The 22,812-nt window shown below is 30.6% G+C and overlaps 3 long non-coding RNA genes across 35 annotated transcripts; all 3 read left to right on the top strand.

Moving 5' to 3' along the window:
• The first annotated feature begins 1,386 nt into the window (after nucleotides 1-1,386).
• On the top strand, nucleotides 1,387-8,477 carry LOC146750943 (uncharacterized). 12 transcript variants are annotated; one of them, XR_014942047.1, is made up of 5 exons: nucleotides 1,387-2,905; nucleotides 3,722-4,565; nucleotides 5,204-5,263; nucleotides 5,541-6,295; nucleotides 6,815-8,477. It is a non-coding gene; the product is annotated as an uncharacterized LOC146750943 (long non-coding RNA). The 12 variants fall into 12 exon arrangements; XR_014942045.1 differs by having other exon boundaries at nucleotides 3,385-4,565; XR_014942039.1 differs by having other exon boundaries at nucleotides 3,180-4,565.
• A 536-nt stretch (nucleotides 8,478-9,013) lies between these two features.
• LOC146750942 (uncharacterized) lies at nucleotides 9,014-12,804 on the top strand. 7 transcript variants are annotated; one of them, XR_014942032.1, is made up of 3 exons: nucleotides 9,014-9,308; nucleotides 9,586-10,339; nucleotides 10,858-12,804. It is a non-coding gene; the product is annotated as an uncharacterized LOC146750942 (long non-coding RNA). The 7 variants fall into 7 exon arrangements; XR_014942036.1 differs by lacking the exon at nucleotides 9,014-9,308 and having other exon boundaries at nucleotides 9,324-10,339; nucleotides 10,858-11,018; nucleotides 11,575-12,804; XR_014942037.1 differs by lacking the exon at nucleotides 9,014-9,308 and having other exon boundaries at nucleotides 9,324-10,339; nucleotides 10,858-11,505; nucleotides 12,321-12,804.
• A 253-nt stretch (nucleotides 12,805-13,057) lies between these two features.
• LOC146750941 (uncharacterized) lies at nucleotides 13,058-22,806 on the top strand. Of its 16 annotated transcripts, none has more exons than XR_014942025.1 (5): nucleotides 13,058-13,297; nucleotides 13,765-19,728; nucleotides 20,597-21,531; nucleotides 21,807-22,211; nucleotides 22,682-22,806. It is a non-coding gene; the product is annotated as an uncharacterized LOC146750941 (long non-coding RNA). The 16 variants fall into 16 exon arrangements; XR_014942029.1 differs by lacking the exon at nucleotides 22,682-22,806 and having other exon boundaries at nucleotides 20,597-20,944; nucleotides 21,472-21,531; nucleotides 21,807-22,680; XR_014942024.1 differs by lacking the exon at nucleotides 22,682-22,806 and having other exon boundaries at nucleotides 22,013-22,680.
• The last annotated feature ends 6 nt before the right edge of the window (nucleotides 22,807-22,812 follow it).

Below are 22,812 nucleotides of genomic sequence, written 5' to 3'. Positions count from 1 at the left end.
ATTATAAAAGAAGGGAATTTATAAAAGAAAGGAAAGCAAAGGTAAGTATGAAAGGAAAAGAAAGGAAAGTATAAATGAAAGGAGAGGCTAAGTTTAAAAATAGGAATTGAAATAAAAGTGTAAAGGAAAGGAAAGTATACAGAAAAGGAAAGTATAAAGGAAAGGAAAGCATACAGAAAAGGAAAGTATAAAGGAAAGGAAAGTATAAAAGAAAGGAAAGCAAAGGTAAGTATATTGGAAAGGATAAGAAAGTATAAATGAAAGGAATGGGTAAGTTTAAAAATAGGAATGCAAAGGAAAGTATAAGGGAATGGAAATTATAAAGGAAGGGAAAGTATAAAAGAAAGGAAGCAAAGGTAAGTATAAAGGAAGGGAAAGGAAGGGAATAGAAAAGAAAGGAAAGGTACATATAAAGGAAAGGAAAGCAATGTATAAAGGAAAGTCAATGTATGTAGAATTGTAAGGATAGGGAAGTATATAAAAAAGGAAAGGAAAGGTTAATTTAAAAAAAAAAAAGGAATGGAAAGGAAGGTCTAAGGGAAAATGTTACAGAACAGAAAGGGAATGTAGGTATAATGCAAAGGGAAGGGAATTATAAAAGAAGGGAATTTATAAAAGAAAGGAAAGCAAAGGTAAGTATGAAAGTAAAGGAAAGGAAAGGAAAGTATAAATGAAAGGAGAGGCTAAGTTTAAAAATAGGAATTGAAATGAAAGCGTAAAGGAAAGAAAAGTATAAAGAAAAGGAAAGTATAAAGGAAGGGAAAGTATAAAAGAAAGGAAAGCAAGGGTAAGTATATTGGAAAGTATAAGAAAGTATAAATGAAAGGAATGGGTACGTTTAAAAATAGGAATGGAAAGGAAAGTATAAGGGAATGGAAAGTATAAAGGAAGGGAAAGTATAAAAGAAAGGAAGCAAAGGTAAGTATGAAAGGAAAGGAAAGTAAAGTATAAATGAAAGGAGAGGCTAAGTTTAAAAATAGGAATTGAAATGAAAGTGTAAAGGAAAGGAAAGTATACAGAAAAGGAAAGTATAAAGGAAAGGGAAGTATAAAGAAAAGGAAAGTATAAAGGAAGGGAAAGTATAAAAGAAAGGAAAGCAAAGGTAAGTATATTGGAAAGGATAAGAAAGTATAAATGAAAGGAATGGGTAAGTTTAAAAATAGGAATGGAAAGGAAAGTATAAGGGAATGGAAAGTATAAAGGGAAGGGAAAGTATAAAAGAAAGGAAGCAAAGGTAAGTATAAAGTAATGGAAAGGAAGGAAATAGAAAAGAAAGGAAAGGTAGATATAATGGAAAGGAAAGCAATGTATAAAGGAAAGTCAATGTATGTAGAATTGTAAGGATAGGGAAGTATATAAAAAAGGAAAGGAAAGGTTAATTGGTTAATTTAAAAAAAAAAAGGAATGCAAAGGAAGGTCTAAAGGAAAATGTTACAGAACAGAAAGGGAATGTAGGTAGAATGCAAAGGGAAGGGAATTATAAAAGAAGGGAATTTATAAAAGAAAGGAAAGCAAAGGTAAGTATGAAAGGAAAGGAAAGGAAAGGAAAGGAAAGGAAAGGAAAGGAAAGGAAAGGAAAGGAAAGGAAAGGAAAGGAAAGGAAAGGAAAGGAAAGGAAAGGAAAGGAAAGGAAAGGAAAGGAAAGGAAAGGAAAGGAAAGGAAAGGAAAGGAAAGTATAAATGAAAGGAGAGGCTAAGTTTAAAAATAGGAATTGAAATGAAAGTGTAAAGGAAAGGAAAGTATACAGAAAAGGAAAGTATAAAGGAAACTAAAGAATAAAGAAAAGGAAAGTATAAAGGAAGGGAAAGTATAAAAGAAAGGAAAGCAAAGGTAAGTATATTGGAAAGGATAAGAAAGTATAAATGAAAGGAATGGGTAAGTTTAAAAATAGGAATGGAAAGGAAAGTATAAGGGAATGGAAATTATAAAGGAAGGGAAAGTATAAAAGAAAGGAAGCAAAGGAAAGTATGAAAGGAAAGGAAAGTAAAGTATAAATGAAAGGAGAGGCTAAGTTTAAAAATAGGAATTGAAATGAAAGTGTAAAGGAAAGGAAAGTATACAGAAAAGGAAAGTATAAAGGAAAGGAAAGTATAAAGAAAAGGAAAGTATAAAGGAAGGGAAAGTATAAAAGAAAGGAAAGCAAAGGTAAGTATATTGGAAAGGATAAGAAAGTATAAATGAAAGGAATGGGTAAGTTTAAAAATAGGAATGGAAAGGAAAGTATAAGGGAATGGAAATTATAAAGGAAAGAAAAGTATAAAAGAAAGGAAGCAAAGGTAAGTATAAAGGAAGGGAAAGGAAGGGAATAGAAAAGAAAGGAAAGGTACATATAAAGGAAAGGAAAGCAATGTATAAAGGAAAGTCAATGTATGTAGAATTGTAAGGATAGGGAAGTATAGAAAAAAAGGAAAGGAAAGGTTAATTTAAAAAAAAAAAAAAGGAATGGAAAGGAAGGTCTAAGGGAAAATGTTACAGAACAGAAAGGGAATGTAGGTATAATGCAAAGGGAAGGGAATTATAAAAGAAGGGAATTTATAAAAGAAAGGAAAGCAAAGGTAAGTATGAAAGGAAAGGAAAGGAAAGTATAAATGAAAGGAGAGGCTAAGTTTAAAAATAGGAATTGAAATGAAAGTGTAAAGGAAAGGAAAGTATACAGAAAAGGAAAGTATAAAGGAAAGGAAAGTATAAAGAAAAGGAAAGAATGAAGGAAGGGAAAGTATATAGAAAAGGAAAGTATAAAGGAAGGGAAAGTATAAAAGAAAGTAAAGCAAAGGTAAGTATATTGGAAAGGATAAGAAAGTATAAATGAAAGGAATGGGTAAGTTTAAAAATAGGAATGGAAAGGAAAGTATAAGGGAATGGAAAGTATAAAGGAAGGGAAAGTATAAAAGAAAGGAAGCAAAGGTAAGTATAAAGTAATGGAAAGGAAAGAAATAGAAAAGAAAGTAAAGGTAGATATAATGGAAAGGAAAGCAATGTATAAAGGAAAGTCAATGTATGTAGAATTGTAAGGATAGGGAAGTATATAAAAAAGGAAAGGAAAGGTTAATTTAAAAAAAAAAGGAATGCAAAGGAAGGTCTAAAGGAAAATGTTACAGAACAAAAAGGGAAGGTAGGTATAATGCAAAGGGAAGGGAATTATTAAAGAAGGGAATTTATAAAAGATAGGAAAGCAAAGGTAAGTATGAAAGGAAAGGAAAGTATAAATGAAAGGAAAGTCTAAGTTTAAAAATAGGAATTGAAATGAAAGTGTAAAGGAAAAGAAAGTATACAGAAAAGGAAAGGGAAAGTATAAAAGAAAGGAAAGCAAAGGTAAGTATATTGGAAAGGATAAGAAAGTATAAATGAAAGGAATGGGTAAGTTTAAAAATAGGAATGGAAAGGAAAGTATAAGGGAATGGAAAGTATAAAGGAAGGGAAAGTATAAAAGAAAGGAAGCAAAGTTAAGTATAAAGGAAGGGAAAGGAAGGGAATAGAAAAGAAAGGAAAGGTAGATATAATGGAAAGGAAAGCAATGTATAAAGGAAAGTCAATGTATGTAGAATTGTAAGGATAGGGAAGTATATAGAAAAGGAAAGGAAAGGTTAATTTTAAAAAAAAAAAAGGAATGCAAAGGAAGGTCTAAAGGAAAATGTTACAGAACAGAAAGGGAATGTAGGTATAATGCAAAGGGAAGGGAATTATAAAAGAAGGGAATTTATAAAAGAAAGGAAAGCAAAGGTAAGTATGAAAGGAAAGGAAAGGAAAGTATAAATGAAAGGAGAGGCTAAGTTTAAAAATAGGAATTGAAATCAGAGTGTAAAGGAAAAGAAAGTATACAGAAAAGGAAAGGGAAAGTAGAAAAGAAAGGAAAGCAAAGGTAAGTATATTGGAAAGGATAAGAAAGTATAAATGAAAGGAATGGATAAGTTTAAAAATAGGAATGGAAAGGAAAGTATAAGGGAATGGAAAGTATAAAGGAAGGGAAAGTATAAAAGAAAGGAAGCAAAGGTAAGTATAAAGGAAGGGAAAGGAAGGGAATAGAAAAGAAAGGTAGATATAATGGAAAGGAAAGCAAAGTATAAAGGAAAGTCAATGTATGTAGAATTGTAAGGATAGGGAAGTATATAAAAAAGGAAAGAAAAGGTTAATTTAAAAAAAAAAAAAGGAATGGAAAGGAAGGCCTAAAGGAAAATGTTACAGAACAGAAAGGGAATGTAGGTATAATGCAAAGGGAAGGGAATTATAAAAGAAGGGAATTTATAAAAGTAAGGAATGCAAATGAAAGGAAAGGAAAGGAAAGTATAAATGAAAGGAGAGGCTAAGTTTAAAAATAGGAATTGAAATGAAAGTGTAAAGGAAAGGAAAGTATACAGAAAAGGAAAGTATAAAGGAAAGGAAAGTATAAAGAAAAGGAAAGTATAAAGGAAGGGAAAGTATAAAAGAAAGGAAAGCAAAGGTAAGTATATTGGAAAGGATAAGAAAGTATAAATGAAAGGAATGGGTAAGCTTAAAAATAGGAATGGAAAGTATAAGGGAATGGAAAGTATAAAGGAAGGGAAAGTATAAAAGAAAGGAAGCAAAGGTAAGTATAAAGGAAGGGAAAGGAAGGTAATAGAAAAGAAAGGAAAGGTAGATATAATGGAAAGGAAAGCAATGTATAAAGGAAAGTCAATGTATGTAGAATTGTAAGGATAGGGAAGTATATAAAAAAGGAAAGGAAAGGTTAATTGGTTAATTTAAAAAAAAAAAGGAATGCAAAGGAAGGTCTAAAGGAAAATGTTACAGAACAGAAAGGGAATGTAGGTAGAATGCAAAGGGAAGGGAATTATAAAAGAAGGGAATTTATAAAAGAAAGGAAAGCAAAGGTAAGTATGAAAGGAAAGGAAAGGAAAGGAAAGGGAAAGGGAAAGGGAAAGGGAAAGGGAAAGGGAAAGGGAAAGGGAAAGGGAAAGGGAAAGGGAAAGGGAAAGGGAAAGGGAAAGGGAAAGGAAAGGATAAATGAAAGGAGAGGCTAAGTTTAAAAATAGGAATTGAAATGAAAGTGTAAAGGAAAGGAAAGTATACAGAAAAGGAAAGTATAAAGGAAAGGAAAGTATAAAGAAAAGGAAAGTATAAAGGAAGGGAAAGTATAAAAGAAAGGAAAGCAAAGGTACGTATATTGGAAAGGATAAGAAAGTATAAATGAAAGGAATGGGTAAGTTTAAAAATAGGAATGGAAAGGAAAGTATAAGGGAATGGAAAGTATAAAGGAAGGGAAAGTATAAAAGAAAGGAAGCAAAGGTAAGTCTAAAGGAAGGGAAAGGAAGGGAATAGAAAAGAAAGGAAAGGTAGATATAATGGAAAGGAAAGCAATGTATAAAGGAAAATCAATGTATGTAGAATTGTAAGTATAGGGAAGTATAAAATAAAGGAAAGGAAAGGTTAATTTAAAAAAAAAAAAAGGAATGGAAAGGAAGGTCTAAAGGAAAATGTTACAGAACAGAAAGGGAATGTAGGTATAAGGCAAAGGGAAGGGAATTATAAAAGAAGGGAATTTATAAAGGAAAGGAAAGCAAAGGTAAGTATGAAAGGAAAGGAAAGGAAAGTATAAATGAAAGGAGAGGCTAAGTTTAAAAATAGGAATTGAAATGAAAGCGTAAAGGAAAGAAAAGTATAAAGAAAAGGAAAGTATAAAGGAAGGGAAAGTATAAAAGAAAGGAAGCAAAGGTAAGTATAAAGGAAGGGAAAGGAAGGGAATAGAAAAGAAAGGAAAGGTACATATAATGGAAAGAAAAGCAATGTATAAAGGAAAGTCAATGTATGTAGAATTGTAAGGATAGGGAAGTATATAAAAAAGGAAAGGAAAGGTTAATTTAAAAAAAAAAAAAAGGAATGCAAAGGAAGGTCTAAAGGAAAATGTTACAGAACAGAAAGGGAATGTAGGTAGAATGCAAAGGGAAGGGAATTATAAAAGAAGGGAATTTATAAAAGAAAGGAAAGCAAAGGTAAGTATGAAAGGAAAAGAAAGGAAAGTATAAATGAAAGGAGAGGCTAAGTTTAAAAATAGGAATTGAAATAAAAGTGTAAAGGAAAGGAAAGTATAAAGAAAAGGAAAGTATAAAGGAAGGGAAAGTATAAAAGAAAGGAAAGCAAGGGTAAGTATATTGGAAAGTATAAGAAAGTATAAATGAAAGGAATGGGTAAGTTTAAAAATAGGAATGGAAAGGAAAGTATAAGGGAATGGAAAGTATAAAGGAAGGGAAAGTATAAAAGAAAGGAAGCAAAGGTAAGTATAAAGGAAGGGAAAGGAAGGGAATAGAAAAGAAAGGAAAGGTAGATATAATGGAAAGGAAAGCAATGTATAAAGGAAAATCAATGTATGTAGAATTGTAAGTATAGGGAAGTATATTAAAAAACGAAAGGAAAGGTTAATTTAAAAAAAAAAAAGGAAGGGAAAGGAAGGTCTAAAGGAAAATGTTACAGAACAGAAAGGGAATGTAGGTATAATGCAAAGGGAAGGGAATTATAAAAGAAGGGAATTTATAAAAGAAAGGAAAGCAAAGGTAAGTATGAAAGGAAAGGAAAGTATAAATGAAAGGAGAGGCTAAGTTTAAAAATAGGAATTGAAATGAAAGTGTAAAGGAAAGGAAAGTATACAGAAAAGGAAAGTATAAAGGAAAGGGAAGTATAAAGAAAAGGAAAGTATAAAGGAAGGGAAAGTATAAAAGAAAGGAAAGCAAAGGTAAGTATATTGGAAAGGATAAGAAAGTATAAGTGAAAGGAATGGGTAAGTTTAAAAATAGGAATGGAAAGGAAAGTATAAGGGAATGGAAATTGTAAAGGAAGGGAAAGTATAAAAGAAAGGAAGCAAAGGTAAGTATAAAGGAAGGGAAAGGAAGGGAATAGAAAAGAATAGAAAGGTACATATAAAGGAAAGGAAAGCAATGTATAAAGGAAAGTCAATGTATGTAGAATTGTAAGGATAGGGAAGTATATAAAAAAGGAAAGGAAAGGTTAATTTAAAAAAGAAAAAAGGAATGGAAAGGAAGGTCTAAGGGAAAATGTTACAGAACAGAAAGGGAATGTAGGTATAATGCAAAGGGAAGGGAATTATAAAAGAAGGGAATTTATAAAAGAAAGGAAAGCAAAGGTAAGTATGAAAGGAAAGGAAAGGAAAGTATAAATGAAAGGAGAGGCTAAGTTTAAAAATAGGAATTGAAATGAAAGTGTAAAGGAAAGGAAAGTATACAGAAAAGGAAAGTATAAAGGAAAGGAAAGTATAAAGAAAAGGAAAGAATGAAGGAAGGGAAAGTATAAAGAAAAGGAAAGTATAAAGGAAGGGAAAGTATAAAAGAAAGGAAAGCAAAGGTAAGTATATTGGAAAGGATAAGAAAGTATAAATGAAAGGAATGGGTAAGTTTAAAAATAGGAATGGAAAGGAAAGTATAAGGGAATGGAAAGTATAAAGGAAGGGAAAGTATAAAAGAAAGGAAGCAAAGGTAAGTATAAAGTAATGGAAAGGAAGGAAATAGAAAAGAAAGGAAAGGTAGATATAATGGAAAGGAAAGCAAAGTATAAAGGAAAGTCAATGTATGTAGAATTGTAAGGATAGGGAAGTATATAAAAAAGGAAAGGAAAGGTTAATTTAAAAAAAAAAGGAATGCAAAGGAAGGTCTAAAGGAAAATGTTACAGAACAAAAAGGGAAGGTAGGTATAATGCAAAGGGAAGGGAATTATTAAAGAAGGGAATTTATAAAAGATAGGAAAGCAAAGGTAAGTATGAAAGGAAAGGAAAGTATAAATGAAAGGAAAGTCTAAGTTTAAAAATAGGAATTGAAATGAAAGTGTAAAGGAAAAGAAAGTATACAGAAAAGGAAAGGGAAAGTATAAAAGAAAGGAAAGCAAAGGTAAGTATATTGGAAAGGATAAGAAAGTATAAATGAAAGGAATGGGTAAGTTTAGAAATAGGAATGGAAAGGAAAGTATAAGGGAATGGAAAGTATAAAGGAAGGGAAAGTATAAAAGAAAGGAAGCAAAGTTAAGTATAAAGGAAGGGAAAGGAAGGGAATAGAAAAGAAAGGAAAGGTAGATATAATGGAAAGGAAAGCAATGTATAAAGGAAAGTCAATGTATGTAGAATTGTAAGGATAGGGAAGTATATAGAAAAGGAAAGGAAAGGTTAATTTAAAAAAAAAAAAGGAATGGAAAGGAAGGTCTAAAGGAAAATGTTACAGAACAGAAAGGGAATGTAGGTATAATGCAAAGGGAAGGGAATTATAAAAGAAGGGAATTTATAAAAGAAAGGAAAGCAAAGGTAAGTATGAAAGGAAAGGAAAGTATAAATGAAAGGAGAGGCTAAGTTTAAAAATAGGAATTGAAATCAAAGTGTAAAGGAAAGGAAAGTATACAGAAAAGGAAAGTATAAAGGAAAGGAAAGTATAAAGAAAAGGAAAGTATAAAGGAAGGGAAAGTATAAAAGAAAGGAAAGCAAAGGTAAGTATATTGGAAAGGATAAGAAAGTATAAATGAAAGGAATGGGTAAGTTTAAAAATAGGAATGGAAAGGAAAGTATAAGGGAATGGAAATTATAAAGGAAAGAAAAGTATAAAAGAAAGGAAGCAAAGGTAAGTATAAAGGAAGGGAAAGGAAGGGAATAGAAAAGAATAGAAAGGTACATATAAAGGAAAGGAAAGCAATGTATAAAGGAAAGTCAATGTATGTAGAATTGTAAGGATAGGGAAGTATATAAAAAAGGAAAGGAAAGGTTAATTGGTTAATTTAAAAAAAAAAAGGAATGCAAAGGAAGGTCTAAAGGAAAATGTTACAGAACAGAAAGGGAATGTAGGTAGAATGCAAAGGGAAGGGAATTATAAAAGAAGGGAATTTATAAAAGAAAGGAAAGCAAAGGTAAGTATGAAAGGAAAGGAAAGGAAAGGAAAGGGAAAGGGAAAGGGAAAGGGAAAGGGAAAGGGAAAGGGAAAGGGAAAGGGAAAGGGAAAGGGAAAGGGAAAGGGAAAGGGAAAGGGAAAGGGAAAGGGAAAGGGAAAGGGAAAGGAAAGGATAAATGAAAGGAGAGGCTAAGTTTAAAAATAGGAATTGAAATGAAAGTGTAAAGGAAAGGAAAGTATACAGAAAAGGAAAGTATAAAGGAAAGGAAAGTATAAAGAAAAGGAAAGTATAAAGGAAGGGAAAGTATAAAAGAAAGGAAAGCAAAGGTACGTATATTGGAAAGGATAAGAAAGTATAAATGAAAGGAATGGGTAAGTTTAAAAATAGGAATGGAAAGGAAAGTATAAGGGAATGGAAAGTATAAAGGAAGGGAAAGTATAAAAGAAAGGAAGCAAAGGTAAGTCTAAAGGAAGGGAAAGGAAGGGAATAGAAAAGAAAGGAAAGGTAGATATAATGGAAAGGAAAGCAATGTATAAAGGAAAATCAATGTATGTAGAATTGTAAGTATAGGGAAGTATAAAATAAAGGAAAGGAAAGGTTAATTTAAAAAAAAAAAAAGGAATGGAAAGGAAGGTCTAAAGGAAAATGTTACAGAACAGAAAGGGAATGTAGGTATAAGGCAAAGGGAAGGGAATTATAAAAGAAGGGAATTTATAAAGGAAAGGAAAGCAAAGGTAAGTATGAAAGGAAAGGAAAGGAAAGTATAAATGAAAGGAGAGGCTAAGTTTAAAAATAGGAATTGAAATGAAAGCGTAAAGGAAAGAAAAGTATAAAGAAAAGGAAAGTATAAAGGAAGGGAAAGTATAAAAGAAAGGAAGCAAAGGTAAGTATAAAGGAAGGGAAAGGAAGGGAATAGAAAAGAAAGGAAAGGTACATATAATGGAAAGAAAAGCAATGTATAAAGGAAAGTCAATGTATGTAGAATTGTAAGGATAGGGAAGTATATAAAAAAGGAAAGGAAAGGTTAATTTAAAAAAAAAAAAAGGAATGCAAAGGAAGGTCTAAAGGAAAATGTTACAGAACAGAAAGGGAATGTAGGTAGAATGCAAAGGGAAGGGAATTATAAAAGAAGGGAATTTATAAAAGAAAGGAAAGCAAAGGTAAGTATGAAAGGAAAAGAAAGGAAAGTATAAATGAAAGGAGAGGCTAAGTTTAAAAATAGGAATTGAAATAAAAGTGTAAAGGAAAGGAAAGTATAAAGAAAAGGAAAGTATAAAGGAAGGGAAAGTATAAAAGAAAGGAAAGCAAGGGTAAGTATATTGGAAAGTATAAGAAAGTATAAATGAAAGGAATGGGTAAGTTTAAAAATAGGAATGGAAAGGAAAGTATAAGGGAATGGAAAGTATAAAGGAAGGGAAAGTATAAAAGAAAGGAAGCAAAGGTAAGTATAAAGGAAGGGAAAGGAAGGGAATAGAAAAGAAAGGAAAGGTAGATATAATGGAAAGGAAAGCAATGTATAAAGGAAAATCAATGTATGTAGAATTGTAAGTATAGGGAAGTATATAAAAAACGAAAGGAAAGGTTAATTTAAAAAAAAAAAAGGAAGGGAAAGGAAGGTCTAAAGGAAAATGTTACAGAACAGAAAGGGAATGTAGGTATAATGCAAAGGGAAGGGAATTATAAAAGAAGGGAATTTATAAAAGAAAGGAAAGCAAAGGTAAGTATGAAAGGAAAGGAAAGTATAAATGAAAGGAGAGGCTAAGTTTAAAAATAGGAATTGAAATGAAAGTGTAAAGGAAAGGAAAGTATACAGAAAAGGAAAGTATAAAGGAAAGGGAAGTATAAAGAAAAGGAAAGTATAAAGGAAGGGAAAGTATAAAAGAAAGGAAAGCAAAGGTAAGTATATTGGAAAGGATAAGAAAGTATAAGTGAAAGGAATGGGTAAGTTTAAAAATAGGAATGGAAAGGAAAGTATAAGGGAATGGAAATTGTAAAGGAAGGGAAAGTATAAAAGAAAGGAAGCAAAGGTAAGTATAAAGGAAGGGAAAGGAAGGGAATAGAAAAGAATAGAAAGGTACATATAAAGGAAAGGAAAGCAATGTATAAAGGAAAGTCAATGTATGTAGAATTGTAAGGATAGGGAAGTATATAAAAAAGGAAAGGAAAGGTTAATTTAAAAAAAAAAAAAAGGAATGGAAAGGAAGGTCTAAGGGAAAATGTTACAGAACAGAAAGGGAATGTAGGTATAATGCAAAGGGAAGGGAATTATAAAAGAAGGGAATTTATAAAAGAAAGGAAAGCAAAGGTAAGTATGAAAGGAAAGGAAAGGAAAGTATAAATGAAAGGAGAGGCTAAGTTTAAAAATAGGAATTGAAATGAAAGTGTAAAGGAAAGGAAAGTATACAGAAAAGGAAAGTATAAAGGAAAGGAAAGTATAAAGAAAAGGAAAGAATGAAGGAAGGGAAAGTATAAAGAAAAGGAAAGTATAAAGGAAGGGAAAGTATAAAAGAAAGGAAAGCAAAGGTAAGTATATTGGAAAGGATAAGAAAGTATAAATGAAAGGAATGGGTAAGTTTAAAAATAGGAATGGAAAGGAAAGTATAAGGGAATGGAAAGTATAAAGGAAGGGAAAGTATAAAAGAAAGGAAGCAAAGGTAAGTATAAAGTAATGGAAAGGAAGGAAATAGAAAAGAAAGGAAAGGTAGATATAATGGAAAGGAAAGCAAAGTATAAAGGAAAGTCAATGTATGTAGAATTGTAAGGATAGGGAAGTATATAAAAAAGGAAAGGAAAGGTTAATTTAAAAAAAAAAGGAATGCAAAGGAAGGTCTAAAGGAAAATGTTACAGAACAAAAAGGGAAGGTAGGTATAATGCAAAGGGAAGGGAATTATTAAAGAAGGGAATTTATAAAAGATAGGAAAGCAAAGGTAAGTATGAAAGGAAAGGAAAGTATAAATGAAAGGAAAGTCTAAGTTTAAAAATAGGAATTGAAATGAAAGTGTAAAGGAAAAGAAAGTATACAGAAAAGGAAAGGGAAAGTATAAAAGAAAGGAAAGCAAAGGTAAGTATATTGGAAAGGATAAGAAAGTATAAATGAAAGGAATGGGTAAGTTTAGAAATAGGAATGGAAAGGAAAGTATAAGGGAATGGAAAGTATAAAGGAAGGGAAAGTATAAAAGAAAGGAAGCAAAGTTAAGTATAAAGGAAGGGAAAGGAAGGGAATAGAAAAGAAAGGAAAGGTAGATATAATGGAAAGGAAAGCAATGTATAAAGGAAAGTCAATGTATGTAGAATTGTAAGGATAGGGAAGTATATAGAAAAGGAAAGGAAAGGTTAATTTAAAAAAAAAAAAGGAATGGAAAGGAAGGTCTAAAGGAAAATGTTACAGAACAGAAAGGGAATGTAGGTATAATGCAAAGGGAAGGGAATTATAAAAGAAGGGAATTTATAAAAGAAAGGAAAGCAAAGGTAAGTATGAAAGGAAAGGAAAGTATAAATGAAAGGAGAGGCTAAGTTTAAAAATAGGAATTGAAATCAAAGTGTAAAGGAAAGGAAAGTATACAGAAAAGGAAAGTATAAAGGAAAGGAAAGTATAAAGAAAAGGAAAGTATAAAGGAAGGGAAAGTATAAAAGAAAGGAAAGCAAAGGTAAGTATATTGGAAAGGATAAGAAAGTATAAATGAAAGGAATGGGTAAGTTTAAAAATAGGAATGGAAAGGAAAGTATAAGGGAATGGAAATTATAAAGGAAAGAAAAGTATAAAAGAAAGGAAGCAAAGGTAAGTATAAAGGAAGGGAAAGGAAGGGAATAGAAAAGAAAGGAAAGGTACATATAAAGGAAAGGAAAGCAATGTATAAAGGAAAGTCAATGTATGTAGAATTGTAAGGATAGGGAAGTATATAAAAAAGGAAAGGAAAGGTTAATTTAAAAAAAAAAAAGGAATGGAAAGGAAGGTCTAACGGAAAATGTTACAGAACAGAAAGGGAATGTAGGTATAATGCAAAGGGAAGGGAATTATAAAAGAAGGGAATTTATAAAAGAAAGGAAAGCAAAGGTAAGTATGAAAGGAAAGGAAAGGAAAGTATAAATGAAAGGAGAGGCTAAGTTTAAAAATAGGAATTGAAATGAAAGTGTAAAGGAAAGGAAAGTATACAGAAAAGGAAAGTATAAAGGAAAGTATAAAGAAAAGGAAAGAATGAAGGAAGGGAAAGTATAAAGAAGAGGAAAGTATAAAGGAAGGGAAAGTATAAAAGAAAGGAAAGCAAAGGTAAGTATATTGGAAAGGATAAGAAAGTATAAATGAAAGGAATGGGTAAGGTTAAAAATAGGAATGGAAAGGAAAGTATAAGGGAATGGAAAGTATAAAGGAAGGGAAAGTATAAAAGAAAGGAAGCAAAGGTAAGTATAAAGGAAGGGAAAGGAAGGGAATAGAAAAGAAAGGAAAGGTAGATATAAAGGAAAGGAAAGCAATGTATAAAGGAAAGTCAATGTATGTAGAATTGTAAGGATAGGGAAGTATATAAAAAAGGAAAGGAAAGGTTAATTTAAAAAAAAAAAGGAATGGAAAGGAAGGTCTAAAGGAAAATATTACAGAACAGAAAGGGAATGTAGGTATAATGCAAAGGGAAGGGAATTATAAAAGAAGGGAATTTATAAAAGATAGGAAAGCAAAGGTAAGTATGAAAGGAAAGAAAAGTATAGATGAAAGGAAAGTCTAAGTTTAAAAATAGGAATTGAAATGAAAGTGTAAAGGAAAAGAAAGTATACAGAAAAGGAAAGGGAAAGTATAAAAGAAAGGAAAGCAAAGGTAAGTATATTGGAAAGGATAAGAAAGTATAAATGAAAGGAATGGGTAAGTTTAAAAATAGGAATGGAAAGGAAAGTATAAGGGAATGGAAATTATAAAGGAAAGAAAAGTATAAAAGAAAGGAAGCAAAGGTAAGTATAAAGGAAGGGAAAGGAAGGGAATAGAAAAGAAAGGAAAGGTAGATATAATGGAAAGGAAAGCAATGTATAAAGGAAAATCAATGTATGTAGAATTGTAAGGATAGGGAAGTATATAAAAAAGGAAAGGAAAGGTTAATTTAAAAAAAAAAGGAATGCAAAGGAAGGTCTAAAGGAAAATGTTACAGAACAGAAAGGGAATGTAGGTAGAATGCAAAGGGAAGGGAATTATAAAAGAAGGGAATTTATAAAAGAAAGGAAAGCAAAGGTAAGTATGAAAGGAAAAGAAAGGAAAGTATAAATGAAAGGAGAGGCTAAGTTTAAAAATAGGAATTGAAACAAAAGTGTAAAGGAAAGGAAAGTATAAAGAAAAGGAAAGTATAAAGGAAGGGAAAGTATAAAAGAAAGGAAAGCAAGGGTAAGTATATTGGAAAGTATAAGAAAGTATAAATGAAAGGAATGGGTAAGTTTAAAAATAGGAATGGAAAGGAAAGTATAAGGGAATGGAAAGTATAAAGGAAGGGAAAGTATAAAAGAAAGGAAGCAAAGGTAAGTATAAAGGAAGGGAAAGGAAGGGAATAGAAAAGAAAGGAAAGGTAGATATAATGGAAAGGAAAGCAATGTATAAAGGAAAGTCAATGTATGTAGAATTGTAAGGATAGGGAAGTATATAAAAAAGGAAAGGAAAGGTTAATTTAAAAAAAAAAAAAGGAATGGAAAGGAAGGTCTAAGGGAAAATGTTACAGAACAGAAAGGGAATGTAGGTATAATGCAAAGGGAAGGGAATTATAAAAGAAGGGAATTTATAAAAGAAAGGAAAGCAAAGGTAAGTATGAAAGGAAAGGAAAGGAAAGTATAAATGAAAGGAGAGGCTAAGTTTAAAAATAGGAATTGAAATGAAAGTGTAAAGGAAAGGAAAGTATACAGAAAAGGAAAGTATAAAGGAAAGGAAAGTATAAAGAAAAGGAAAGAATGAAGGAAGGGAAAGTATAAAGAAAAGGAAAGTATAAAGGAAGGGAAAGTATAAAAGAAAGGAAAGCAAAGGTAAGTATATTGGAAAGGATAAGAAAGTATAAATGAAAGGAATGGGTAAGTTTAAAAATAGGAATGGAAAGGAAAGTATAAGGGAATGGAAAGTATAAAGGAAGGGAAAGTATAAAAGAAAGGAAGCAAAGGTAAGTATAAAGTAATGGAAAGGAAGGAAATAGAAAAGAAAGGAAAGGTAGATATAATGGAAAGGAAAGCAAAGTATAAAGGAAAGTCAATGTATGTAGAATTGTAAGGATAGGGAAGTATATAAAAAAGGAAAGGAAAGGTTAATTTAAAAAAAAAAGGAATGCAAAGGAAGGTCTAAAGGAAAATGTTACAGAACAAAAAGGGAAGGTAGGTATAATGCAAAGGGAAGGGAATTATTAAAGAAGGGAATTTATAAAAGATAGGAAAGCAAAGGTAAGTATGAAAGGAAAGGAAAGTATAAATGAAAGGAAAGTCTAAGTTTAAAAATAGGAATTGAAATGAAAGTGTAAAGGAAAAGAAAGTATACAGAAAAGGAAAGGGAAAGTATAAAAGAAAGGAAAGCAAAGGTAAGTATATTGGAAAGGATAAGAAAGTATAAATGAAAGGAATGGGTAAGTTTAGAAATAGGAATGGAAAGGAAAGTATAAGGGAATGGAAAGTATAAAGGAAGGGAAAGTATAAAAGAAAGGAAGCAAAGTTAAGTATAAAGGAAGGGAAAGGAAGGGAATAGAAAAGAAAGGAAAGGTAGATATAATGGAAAGGAAAGCAATGTATAAAGGAAAGTCAATGTATGTAGAATTGTAAGGATAGGGAAGTATATAGAAAAGGAAAGGAAAGGTTAATTTAAAAAAAAAAAGGAATGGAAAGGAAGGTCTAAAGGAAAATGTTACAGAACAGAAAGGGAATGTAGGTATAATGCAAAGGGAAGGGAATTATAAAAGAAGGGAATTTATAAAAGAAAGGAAAGCAAAGGTAAGTATGAAAGGAAAGGAAAGTATAAATGAAAGGAGAGGCTAAGTTTAAAAATAGGAATTGAAATCAAAGTGTAAAGGAAAGGAAAGTATACAGAAAAGGAAAGTATAAAGGAAAGGAAAGTATAAAGAAAAGGAAAGTATAAAGGAAGGGAAAGTATAAAAGAAAGGAAAGCAAAGGTAAGTATATTGGAAAGGATAAGAAAGTATAAATGAAAGGAATGGGTAAGTTTAAAAATAGGAATGGAAAGGAAAGTATAAGGGAATGGAAATTATAAAGGAAAGAAAAGTATAAAAGAAAGGAAGCAAAGGTAAGTATAAAGGAAGGGAAAGGAAGGGAATAGAAAAGAAAGGAAAGGTACATATAAAGGAAAGGAAAGCAATGTATAAAGGAAAGTCAATGTATGTAGAATTGTAAGGATAGGGAAGTATATAAAAAAGGAAAGGAAAGGTTAATTTAAAAAAAAAAAAGGAATGGAAAGGAAGGTCTAACGGAAAATGTTACAGAACAGAAAGGGAATGTAGGTATAATGCAAAGGGAAGGGAATTATAAAAGAAGGGAATTTATAAAAGAAAGGAAAGCAAAGGTAAGTATGAAAGGAAAGGAAAGGAAAGTATAAATGAAAGGAGAGGCTAAGTTTAAAAATAGGAATTGAAATGAAAGTGTAAAGGAAAGGAAAGTATACAGAAAAGGAAAGTATAAAGGAAAGGAAAGTATAAAGGAAAGGAAAGTATAAAGAAAAGGAAAGAATGAAGGAAGGGAAAGTATAAAGAAGAGGAAAGTATAAAGGAAGGGAAAGTATAAAAGAAAGGAAAGCAAAGGTAAGTATATTGGAAAGGATAAGAAAGTATAAATGAAAGGAATGGGTAAGTTTAAAAATAGGAATGGAAAGGAAAGTATAAGGGAATGGAAAGTATAAAGGAAGGGAAAGTATAAAAGAAAGGAAGCAAAGGTAAGTATAAAGTAATGGAAAGGAAGGAAATAGAAAAGAAAGGAAAGGTAGATATAATGGAAAGGAAAGCAATGTATAAAGGAAAGTCAATGTATGTAGAATTGTAAGGATAGGGAAGTATATAGAAAAGGAAAGGAAAGGTTAATTTAAAAAAAAAAAAGGAATGGAAAGGAAGGTCTAAAGGAAAATGTTACAGAACAGAAAGGGAATGTAGGTATAATGCAAAGGGAAGGGAATTATAAAAGAAGGGAATTTATAAAAGAAAGGAAAGCAAAGGTAAGTATGAAAGGAAAGGAAAGTATAAATGAAAGGAGAGGCTAAGTTTAAAAATAGGAATTGAAATCAAAGTGTAAAGGAAAGGAAAGTATACAGAAAAGGAAAGTATAAAGGAAAGGAAAGTATAAAGAAAAGGAAAGTATAAAGGAAGGGAAAGTATAAAAGAAAGGAAAGCAAAGGTAAGTATATTGGAAAGGATAAGAAAGTATAAATGAAAGGAATGGGTAAGTTTAAAAATAGGAATGGAAAGGAAAGTATAAGGGAATGGAAATTATAAAGGAAAGAAAAGTATAAAAGAAAGGAAGCAAAGGTAAGTATAAAGGAAGGGAAAGGAAGGGAATAGAAAAGAAAGGAAAGGTACATATAAAGGAAAGGAAAGCAATGTATAAAGGAAAGTCAATGTATGTAGAATTGTAAGGATAGGGAAGTATATAAAAAAGGAAAGGAAAGGTTAATTTAAAAAAAAAAAAGGAATGGAAAGGAAGGTCTAACGGAAAATGTTACAGAACAGAAAGGGAATGTAGGTATAATGCAAAGGGAAGGGAATTATAAAAGAAGGGAATTTATAAAAGAAAGGAAAGCAAAGGTAAGTATGAAAGGAAAGGAAAGTATAAATGAAAGGAGAGGCTAAGTTTAAAAATAGGAATTGAAATGAAAGTGTAAAGGAAAGGAAAGTATACAGAAAAGGAAAGTATAAAGGAAAGGAAAGTATAAAGGAAAGGAAAGTATAAAGGAAAGGAAAGTATAAAGAAAAGGAAAGAATGAAGGAAGGGAAAGTATAAAGAAGAGGAAAGTATAAAGGAAGGGAAAGTATAAAAGAAAGGAAAGCAAAGGTAAGTATATTGGAAAGGATAAGAAAGTATAAATGAAAGGAATGGGTAAGTTTAAAAATAGGAATGGAAAGGAAAGTATAAGGGAATGGAAAGTATAAAGGAAGGGAAAGTATAAAAGAAAGGAAGCAAAGGTAAGTATAAAGTAATGGAAAGGAAGGAAATAGAAAAGAAAGGAAAGGTAGATATAATGGAAAGGAAAGCAATGTATAAAGGAAAGTCAATGTATGTAGAATTGTAAGGATAGGGAAGTATATAGAAAAGGAAAGGAAAGGTTAATTTAAAAAAAAAAAAGGAATGGAAAGGAAGGTCTAAAGGAAAATGTTACAGAACAGAAAGGGAATGTAGGTATAATGCAAAGGGAAGGGAATTATAAAAGAAGGGAATTTATAAAAGAAAGGAAAGCAAAGGTAAGTATGAAAGGAAAGGAAAGTATAAATGAAAGGAGAGGCTAAGTTTAAAAATAGGAATTGAAATCAAAGTGTAAAGGAAAGGAAAGTATACAGAAAAGGAAAGTATAAAGGAAAGGAAAGTATAAAGAAAAGGAAAGTATAAAGGAAGGGAAAGTATAAAAGAAAGGAAAGCAAAGGTAAGTATATTGGAAAGGATAAGAAAGTATAAATGAAAGGAATGGGTAAGTTTAAAAATAGGAATGGAAAGGAAAGTATAAGGGAATGGAAATTATAAAGGAAAGAAAAGTATAAAAGAAAGGAAGCAAAGGTAAGTATAAAGGAAGGGAAAGGAAGGGAATAGAAAAGAAAGGAAAGGTACATATAAAGGAAAGGAAAGCAAAGTATAAAGGAAAGTCAATGTATGTAGAATTGTAAGGATAGGGAAGTATATAAAAAAGGAAAGGAAAGGTTAATTTAAAAAAAAAAAAGGAATGGAAAGGAAGGTCTAACGGAAAATGTTACAGAACAGAAAGGGAATGTAGGTATAATGCAAAGGGAAGGGAATTATAAAAGAAGGGAATTTATAAAAGAAAGGAAAGCAAAGGTAAGTATGAAAGGAAAGGAAAGGAAAGTATAAATGAAAGGAGAGGCTAAGTTTAAAAATAGGAATTGAAATGAAAGTGTAAAGGAAAGGAAAGTATACAGAAAAGGAAAGTATAAAGGAAAGGAAAGTATAAAGAAAAGGAAAGAATGAAGGAAGGGAAAGTATAAAGAAGAGGAAAGTATAAAGGAAGGGAAAGTATAAAAGAAAGGAAAGCAAAGGTAAGTATATTGGAAAGGATAAGAAAGTATAAATGAAAGGAATGGGTAAGGTTAAAAATAGGAATGGAAAGGAAAGTATAAGGGAATGGAAAGTATAAAGGAAGGGAAAGTATAAAAGAAAGGAAGCAAAGGTAAGTATAAATGAAGGGAAAGGAAGGGAATAGAAAAGAAAGGAAAGGTAGATATAAAGGAAAGGAAAGCAATGTATAAAGGAAAGTCAATGTATGTAGAATTGTAAGGATAGGGAAGTATATAAAAAAGGAAAGGAAAGGTTAATTTAAAAAAAAAAAGGAATGGAAAGGAAGGTCTAAAGGAAAATATTACAGAACAGAAAGGGAATGTAGGTATAATGCAAAGGGAATGGAATTATTAAAGAAGGGAATTTATAAAAGATAGGAAAGCAAAGGTAAGTATGAAAGGAAAGAAAAGTATAGATGAAAGGAAAGTCTAAGTTTAAAAATAGGAATTGAAATGAAAGTGTAAAGGAAAAGAAAGTATACAGAAAAGGAAAGGGAAAGTATAAAAGAAAAGAAAGCAAAGGTAAGTATATTGGAAAGGATAAGAAAGTATAAATGAAAGGAATGGGTAAGTTTAAAAATAGGAATGGAAAGGAAAGTATAAGGGAATGGAAAGTATAAAGGAAGGGAAAGTATAAAAGAAAGGAAGCAAAGGTAAGTATAAAGGAAGGGAAAGGAAGGGAATAGAAAAGAAAGGAAAGGTAGATATAATGGAAAGGAAAGCAATGTATAAAGGAAAATCAATGTATGTAGAATTGTAAGTATAGGGAAGTATATAAAAAAGGAAAGGAAAGGTTAATTTAAAAAAAAAAAAGGAATGGAAAGGAAGGTCTAAGGGAAAATGTTACAGAACAGAAAGGGAATGTAGGTATAATGCAAAGGGAAGGGAATTATAAAAGAAGGGAATTTATAAAAGAAAGGAAAGCAAAGGTAAGTATGAAAGGAAAGGAAAGTATAAATGAAAGGAGAGGCTAAGTTTAAAAATAGGAATTGAAATGAAAGTGTAAAGGAAAGGAAAGTATACAGAAAAGGAAAGTATAAAGGAAAGGGAAGTATAAAGAAAAGGAAAGTATAAAGGAAGGGAAAGTATAAAAGAAAGGAAAGCAAAGGTAAGTATATTGGAAAGGATAAGAAAGTATAAATGAAAGGAATGGGTAAGTTTAAAAATAGGAATGGAAAGGAAAGTATAAGGGAATGGAAATTGTAAAGGAAGGGAAAGTATAAAAGAAAGGAAGCAAAGGTACTTAGGAAAGTAAAGGAAGGGAAAGGAAGGGAATAGAAAAGAATAGAAAAATACATATAAAGGAAAGGAAAGCAATGTATAAAGGAAAGTCAATGTATGTAGAATTGTAAGGATAGGGAAGTATATAAAAAAGGAAAGGAAAGGTTAATTTAAAAAAAAAAAAAGGAATGGAAAGGAAGGTCTAAGGGAAAATGTTACAGAACAGAAAGGGAATGTAGGTATAATGCAAAGGGAAGGGAATTATAAAGAAGGGAATTTATAAAAGAAAGGAAAGCAAAGGTAAGTATGAAAGGAAAGGAAAGGAAAGTATAAATGAAAGGAGAGGCTAAGTTTAAAATAGGAATTGAAATCAAAGTGTAAAGGAAAGGAAAGTATACAGAAAAGGAAAGTATAAAGGAAAGGAAAGTATAAAGAAAAGGAAAGAATGAAGGAAGGGAAAGTATAAAGAAAAGGAAAGTATAAAGGAAGGGAAAGTATAAAAGAAAGGAAAGCAAAGGTAAGTATATTGGAAAGGATAAGAAAGTATAAATGAAAGGAATGGGTAAGTTTAAAAATAGGAATGGAAAGGAAAGTATAAGGGAATGGAAAGTATAAAGGAAGGGAAAGTATAAAAGAAAGGAAGCAAAGGTAAGTATAAATGAAGGGAAAGGAAGGGAATAGAAAAGAAAGGAAAGGTAGATATAATGGAAAGGAAAGCAATGTATAAAGGAAAGTCAATGTATGTAGAATTGTAAGGATAGGGAAGTATATAAAAAAGGAAAGGAAAGGTTAATTTAAAAAAAAGAAAAGGAATGGAAAGGAAGGTCTAAGGGAAAATGTTACGGAACAGAAAGGGAATGTAGGTATAATGCAAAGGGAAGGGAATTATAAAAGAAGGGAATTTATAAAAGAAAGGAAAGCAAAGGTAAGTATGAAAGGAAAGGAAAGTATAAATGAAAGGAGAGGCTAAGTTTAAAAATAAAAATTGAAATGAAAGTGTAAAGGAAAGGAAAGTATACAGAAAAGGAAAGTATAAAGGAAAGGAAAGTATAAAGAAAAGGAAAGTATAAAGGAAGGGAAAGTATAAAAGAAAGGAAAGCAAAGGTAAGTATATTGGAAAGGATAAGAAAGTATAAATGAAAGGAATGGGTAAGTTTAAAAATAGGAATGGAAAGGAAAGTATAAGGGAATGGAAAGTATAAAGGAAGGGAAAGTATAAAAGAAAGGAAGCAAAGGTAAGTATAAAGGAAGGGAAAGGAAGGGAATAGAAAAGAAAGGAAAGGTAGATATAAAGGAAAGGAAAGCAATGTATAAAGGAAAGTCAATGTATGTAGAATTGTAAGGATAGGGAAGTATATAAAAAAGGAAAGGAAAGGTTAATTTAAAAAAAAAAAGGAATGGAAAGGAAGGTCTAAAGGAAAATATTACAGAACAGAAAGGGAATGTAGGTATAATGCAAAGGGAAGGGAATTATAAAAGAAGGGAATTTATAAAAGATAGGAAAGCAAAGGTAAGTATGAAAGGAAAGGAAAGTATAAATGAAAGGACAGTCTAAGTTTAAAAATAGGAATTGAAATGAAAGTGTAAAGGAAAAGAAAGTATACAGAAAAGGAAAGGGGAAAGTATAAAAGAAAGGAAAGCAAAGGTAAGTATATTGGAAAGGATAAGAAAGTATAAATGAAAGGAATGGGTAAGTTTAAAAATAGGAATGGAAAGGAAAGTATAAGGGAATGGAAAGTATAAAGGAAGGGAAAGTATAAAGAAAGGAAGCAAAGGTAAGTATAAAGTAATGTAAAGGAAGGAAATAGAAAAGAAAGGAAAGGTAGATATAATGGAAAGGAAAGCAATGTATAAAGGAAAGTCAATGTATGTAGAATTGTAAGGATAGGGAAGTATATAAAAAAGGAAAGGAAAGGTTAATTTAAAAAAAAAAAAAGAATGCAAAGGAAGGTCTAAAGGAAAATGTTACAGAACAAAAAGGGAAGGTAGGTATAATGCAAAGGGAAGGGAATTATTAAAGAAGGGAATTTATAAAAGATAGGAAAGCAAAGGTAAGTATGAAAGGAAAGGAAAGTATAAATGAAAGGAAAGTCTAAGTTTAAAAATAGGAATTGAAATGAAAGTGTAAAGGAAAAGAAAGTATACAGAAAAGGAAAGGGAAAGTATAAAAGAAAAGAAAGCAAAGGTAAGTATATTGGAAAGGATAAGAAAGTATAAATGAAAGGAATGGGTAAGTTTAAAAATAGGAATGGAAAGGAAAGTATAAGGGAATGGAAAGTATAAAGGAAGGGAAAGTATAAAAGAAAGGAAGCAAAGGTAAGTATAAAGGAAGGGAAAGGAAGGGAATAGAAAAGAAAGGAAAGGTAGATAAAATGGAAAGGAAAGCAATGTATAAAGGAAAGTCAATGTATGTAGAATTGTAAGGATAGGGAAGTATATAGAAAAGGAAAGGAAAGGTTAATTTTAAAAAAAAAAAGGGAATGGAAAGGAAGGTCTAAAGGAAAATGTTACAGAAC

This window comes from Coturnix japonica, unplaced genomic scaffold (assembly GCF_054131305.1).
Source record: "Coturnix japonica strain WE unplaced genomic scaffold, WE-NBRP24 Scf244, whole genome shotgun sequence".
In the NCBI taxonomy this organism is placed as follows: domain Eukaryota; kingdom Metazoa; phylum Chordata; class Aves; order Galliformes; family Phasianidae; genus Coturnix; species Coturnix japonica.
Note: the sequence above shows the minus strand (reverse complement) of the source record. Positions and strands in the feature narration are given on the sequence as shown.